Consider the following 6,113-nt stretch of genomic DNA (forward strand, 5'->3'; position numbering starts at 1 on the left):
GGACGGTGCAAGCGGAGCAGAACTTCAAGTCCTCTCGGTTGGAGCGAATGCTGCGAATATTCCAGTGAATAAGTGCCATCGTAAGAAGAAAAGGAAGATGAAAGACAGGACAGTCGCGGGAGGATGCGGCATGGTCACCCTGACAGTTCACACAATGAGGAGACAGAGGGACAGTCACCCTCATGGGCATCCCTGCCACAAGTGACACATTTAGCCGCATTGGAACAAGACTGTCGAGTGTGATTGAAACGCTGACACTGGTAGCAGCGCGTAGGTGTCGGGACATAGGGGCGAACAGAAATAACCTCGTAGCCCACCTTAATGCGCGATGGCAGCTTAACACTATCAAAGGTCAAGAAAAGTGTCCGGGTCGGTACAAGGTCATTGTTGACCTTTTTCATGACCCTATGGACAGCCGTCACGCCCTGCTCAGCGAGGAAAGATTGAATCTCCTCGTCAGTCAATCCGTCGAGGGATCTAGTATAGACCACACCACGAGACGAATTCAAAGTTCAGTGAGCCTCCACCCAGACAGGGAACGTGTACAGGAGTGTGGCCCGAAGCAGTTTTTGTGCCTGAAAGGCGCTCTCAGTTTCTAGTAATAAGGTACCGTTACGCAACCTGGTACAAGATTTGACAGATCCGGCTATGGCATCTACGCCCTTCTGGATAACGAAAGGGTTGACAGAGGAAAAATCCTTTCCGTCCTCAGATCGAGAAACGACGAGGAACTGTGGGGCAGGCGGTAGTACTTTTGTCACTGGTGGCTGGTCAAGGTTCCGTTTTCGGGCAGACGTCGAGAGAGATGGAGTGAAATCCATTGCGGAGGAATCCCCCATGATTGCCAGCGTGTCCGATGGCGCGCTCCTTCCTTGTGGGGACCCTCTCAGAGGGCACTCCCACCTTAGGTGAATGTTTACACTTCAGGTCACACCTCCCGAGAAACAGACGGAGGGACCAATCGGCATGGTCAGAAGGTATCAGCTCAGGCAATCACCCCTCCCTGGGCCTGGCCTTTACCAGGGGGTACGTGCGTGCCTTACATGTCTACCCAGGGCGGGGAATTACGCGTTACCCCGTCACCGGCTACGCGTGCGAACGCGTGGGTCGGCCTTCAGGCGCGCACAGGGAGGAAGGAAGAAGAGGAAAAAGAAGATAGAGAGGGAGAGAGAGGACAGACTGTCTCAAACGCCGAGGCGGAGACCAGAGAAGGCAAGGAGAAGAAGGCAAGGAGAAGAAGGCAAGGAGAAGAAGGCAAGGAGGAGAAGGCAAGGAGGAGAAGGCAAGGAGGAGAAGGCAAGGAGGAGAAGGCAAGGAGGAGAAGGCAAGGAGAAGAAGGCAAGGGAAAGAGTAAGGAAGACAGTGAGGTGGAGAAGAGCAAAGAAAGGAACCAACCAAAGGAAGGAAGAAACGAGAAGTGAAAAAGCAAAATGACCGCAAATAGAGGTCGTGGAACCGTCCGTCTCTGGACGGAGGCACTAACTACCCCCTTGAGGGGGAGGGACTCCTTTTAGTCGCCTCTTACGACAGGCAGGAATACCTCGAGCCTATTCTAATCCCCGGACCCGCAGGGTGAGTGGTAGCCTTTAAATCGGCCGCGGTCCATTAGTATACGCCGGACCCGCGTGTCGCCACTGTCAGTGATTGCAGACCGAGCGCCGCCACACGGCAGGTCTAGAGAGACTTACTAGCACTCGCCCCAGTTGTACAGCCGACGTTCATAGCAATGGTTCACTGACAACTACGCTCTCATTTGCCGAGACGATAGTTAGCATAGCCTTCAGCTACGTCATTTGCTACGACCTAGCAAGGCGCCATAGCATTTGATATTGACATAACATGTACCGTCAAGAGCGATGTACACCAATTGTGGATTAAAGTTAAGTATTATATCAACTACGTACTTTATTTGCTACTATTAATTCCCTTAACTGTTCCAGACCTCGCGCCAGTCTGCGTGAGTTTAAAAGCGTGCATTTCGGCCTCCTCTAGCAACACAGTGTTGGCTATTCTGCCAACACTTCAGAATCAAATCTTTTAAATATATGTAATAGAATCAACCCATCATACAAATTGTTTAAATCACCACAGAATAGAAAACTATTTATCAGATTAAAATCAATAACAAGTTTGAAGTTGGTGAGAACTACCTATATATCTAACCTACTGACGATCTTATGATTAAATGAAAACTAAACAGAAATTTCGTTAGGAACGACAAATATGTGAAAATTCATTATTTTCAGCAAATTCGGTGACACTTGCAGTCCCAGCAGCAGCAGCAACAACAACGAACAGTCCCAGCAGCAGCAGCAGCAGCAGCAGCAGCAACAACAACGAACAGTCCCAGCAGCAGCAGCAGCAGCAGCAGCAGCAGCAGCAACAACGAACAGTCCCAGCAGCAGCAGCAGCAGCAGCAGCAGCAGCAACAACGAACAGTCCCAGCAGCAGCAGCAGCAGCAACAACGAACAGTCCCAGCAGCAGCAGCAGCAGCAGCAGCAGCAATGAACGAACACCCCAGCAGCAGCAGCAACAACGAACAGCCCCAGCAGCAGCAGCAGCAGCAGCAACAAACAGCCCCAGCAGCAGCAGCAGCAGCAGCAGCAGCAGCAGCAACAAACAGCCCCAGCAGCAGCAGCAGCAGCAGCAGCAACAACGACCAGCCCCAGCAGCAGCAGCAGCAGCAACAACAACGAACAGCCCCAGCAGCAGCAGCAGCAGTAACAACGAACAGCCCCAGCAGCAGCAGCAGCAGCAGCAGCAGCAGCAGCAGCAGCAGCAACAATGAACAGCCCCAGCAGCCGCAGCAGCAGCAGCAGCAGCAGCAACGAACAGCCCCAGCAGCCGCAGCAGCAGCAGCAGCAGCAACGAACAGCCCCAGCAGCAGCAGCAGCAGCAGCAGCAGCAACGAACAGCCCCAGCAGCAGCAGCAGCAGCAGCAGCAGCAACGAACAGCCCCAGCAGCAGCAGCAGCAGCAGCAACAACGAACAGCCCCAGCAGCAGCAGCAGCAGCAGCAGCAGCAGCAGCAACAACGAACAGTCCCAGCAGCAGCAGCAGCAGCAGCAACAACGAACAGTCCCAGCAGCAGCAGCAGCAGCAGCAACAACGAACAGTCCCAGCAGCAGCAGCAGCAGCAGCAGCAGCAGCAGCAGCAGCAACAACGAACAGTCCCAGCAGCAGCAGCAGCAGCAGCAGCAGCAGCAACAACAACGAACAGTCCCAGCAGCAGCAGCAGCAGCAGCAGCAGCAGCAGCAACGAACAGCCCCAACAGCAGCAGCAGCAGCAGCAGCAGCAGCAACGAACAGCCCCAGCAGCAGCAGCAGAAGCAGCAGCAGCAGCAACAACGAACAGTCCCAGCAGCAGCAGCAGCAGCAACAACGAACAGTCCCAGCAGCAGCAGCAATGAACGAACAGCCCCAGCAGCAGCAGCAGCAGCAGCAGCAGCAACAACGAACGAACAGCCCCAGCAGCAGCAGCAGCAGCAGCAGCAACGAACAGCCCCAGCAGCAGCAGCAGCAGCAGCAACAAACAGCCCCAGCAGCAGCAGCAGCAACAACGACCAGCCCCAGCAGCAGCAGCAACAGTAACAACGAACAGCCCCAGCAGCAGCAGCAGCAGCAGCAGCAACAACGAACAGCCCAAGCAGCAGCAGCCCCAGCAGCAGCAGCAGCAGCAGCAGCAGCAGCAGCAACAGCAACAACGAACAGCCCCAGCAGCCGCAGCGGCAGCCGCAGCGGCAGCCGCAGCGGCAGCAGCAGCAGCAATGAACGAACAGCCCCAGCAGCAGCAGGAACAACGAACAGCCCCAGCAGCAGCAGCAGCAGCAACAACGAACGAACAGCCCCAGCAGCAGCAGCAGCAGCAGCAGCAGCAGCAGCAGCAGCAACGAACAGCCCCAGCAGCAGCAGCAGCAGCAGCAGCAGCAGCAGCGACCAGCCCCAGCAGCAGCAGCAGCAGCAGCAGCAGCGACCAGCCCCAGCAGCAGCAGCAGCAGCAGCAGCAACAACGACCAGCCCCAGCAGCAGCAGCAGCAGCAGCAACAACGAACAGCCCCAGCAGCAGCAGCAGCAACAGCAATAACGACCAGCCCCAGCAGCAGCAGCAGCAGCAACAACGAACAGCCCCAGCAGCAGCAGCAACAGCAACAACAACGAACAGCCCCAGCAGCAGCAGCAGCAGCAGTAACAACGAACAGCCCCAGCAGCAGCAGCAGCAGCAACAGCAGCAGCAGCAGCAGCAGCAGCAGCAGCAGCAGCAGCAGCAGCAGCAGCAACAACGAACAGCCCCAGCAGCAGCAGCAGCAGCAGCAGCAACGAACAGCCCCAGCAGCAGCAGCAGCAGCAACAATGAACAGTCCCAGCAGCAGCAGCAGCAGCAACAACAACGAACAGTCCCAGCAGCAGCAGCAGCAACAACGAACAGTCCCAGCAGCAGCAGCAGCAGCAGCAGCAACAACAAACAGTCCCAGCAGCAGCAGCAGCAGCAGCAGCAACAACAAACAGTCCCAGCAGCAGCAGCAGCAGCAGCAGCAACAACAAACAGTCCCAGCAGCAGCAGCAGCAGCAGCAGCAACAACAAACAGTCCCAGCAGCAGCAGCAGCAGCAGCAACAACAAACAGTCCCAGCAGCAGCAGCAGCAGCAGCAGCAGCAACGAACAGCCCCAACAGCAGCAGCAACGAACAGCCCCAGCAGCAGCAGCAGCAGCAGCAGCAGCAGCAGCAACGAACAGCCCCAGCAGCAGCAGCAGCAGCAGCAGCAGCAGCAGCAACGAAAAGCCCCAGCAGCAGCAGCAGCAGCAGCAGCAACAACGAACAGTCCCAGCAGCAGCAGCAGCAGCAGCAGCAGCAGCAACAACGAACAGTCCCAGCAGCAGCAGCAGCAGCAACAACGAACAGTCCCAGCAGCAGCAGCAGCAGCAGCAGCAGCAATGAACGAACACCCCAGCAGCAGCAGCAACAACGAACAGCCCCAGCAGCAGCAGCAGCAGCAGCAACAAACAGCCCCAGCAGCAGCAGCAGCAGCAGCAGCAGCAGCAGCAGCAGCAGCAACAAACAGCCCCAGCAGCAGCAGCAGCAGCAGCAGCAACAACGACCAGCCCCAGCAGCAGCAGCAGCAGCAACAACAACGAACAGCCCCAGCAGCAGCAGCAGCAGTAACAACGAACAGCCCCAGCAGCAGCAGCAGCAGCAGCAGCAGCAGCAGCAACAATGAACAGCCCCAGCAGCCGCAGCAGCAGCAGCAGCAGCAGCAACGAACAGCCCCAGCAGCCGCAGCAGCAGCAGCAGCAGCAACGAACAGCCCCAGCAGCAGCAGCAGCAGCAGCAGCAGCAACGAACAGCCCCAGCAGCAGCAGCAGCAGCAGCAGCAGCAACGAACAGCCCCAGCAGCAGCAGCAGAAGCAGCAACAACGAACAGCCCCAGCAGCAGCAGCAGCAGCAGCAGCAGCAGCAGCAACAACGAACAGTCCCAGCAGCAGCAGCAGCAGCAGCAACAACGAACAGTCCCAGCAGCAGCAGCAGCAGCAGCAACAACGAACAGTCCCAGCAGCAGCAGCAGCAGCAGCAGCAGCAGCAGCAGCAGCAACAACGAACAGTCCCAGCAGCAGCAGCAGCAGCAGCAGCAGCAGCAGCAACAACGAACAGTCCCAGCAGCAGCAGCAGCAGCAGCAGCAGCAGCAGCAACGAACAGCCCCAACAGCAGCAGCAGCAACGAACAGCCCCAGCAGCAGCAGCAGAAGCAGCAGCAGCAGCAACAACGAACAGTCCCAGCAGCAGCAGCAGCAGCAACAACGAACAGTCCCAGCAGCAGCAGCAATGAACGAACAGCCCCAGCAGCAGCAGCAGCAGCAGCAGCAGCAACAACGAACGAACAGCCCCAGCAGCAGCAGCAGCAGCAGCAGCAACGAACAGCCCCAGCAGCAGCAGCAGCAGCAGCAACAAACAGCCCCAGCAGCAGCAGCAGCAACAACGACCAGCCCCAGCAGCAGCAGCAACAGTAACAACGAACAGCCCCAGCAGCAGCAGCAGCAGCAGCAGCAACAACGAACAGCCCAAGCAGCAGCAGCCCCAGCAGCAGCAGCAGCAGCAGCAGCAGCAGCAGCAACAGCAA

General features: G+C 57.4%; 1 pseudogene; it reads left to right on the top strand.

Annotated features, from left to right (window-relative positions):
• The first annotated feature begins 3,003 nt into the window (after positions 1–3,003).
• LOC124805676 overlaps positions 3,004–6,113 on the top strand; it is a 10,510-nt pseudogene continuing 7,400 nt past the window's right edge.

Source organism: Schistocerca piceifrons, chromosome 7, assembly GCF_021461385.2.
Source record: "Schistocerca piceifrons isolate TAMUIC-IGC-003096 chromosome 7, iqSchPice1.1, whole genome shotgun sequence".
Lineage (NCBI taxonomy): Eukaryota > Metazoa > Arthropoda > Insecta > Orthoptera > Acrididae > Schistocerca > Schistocerca piceifrons.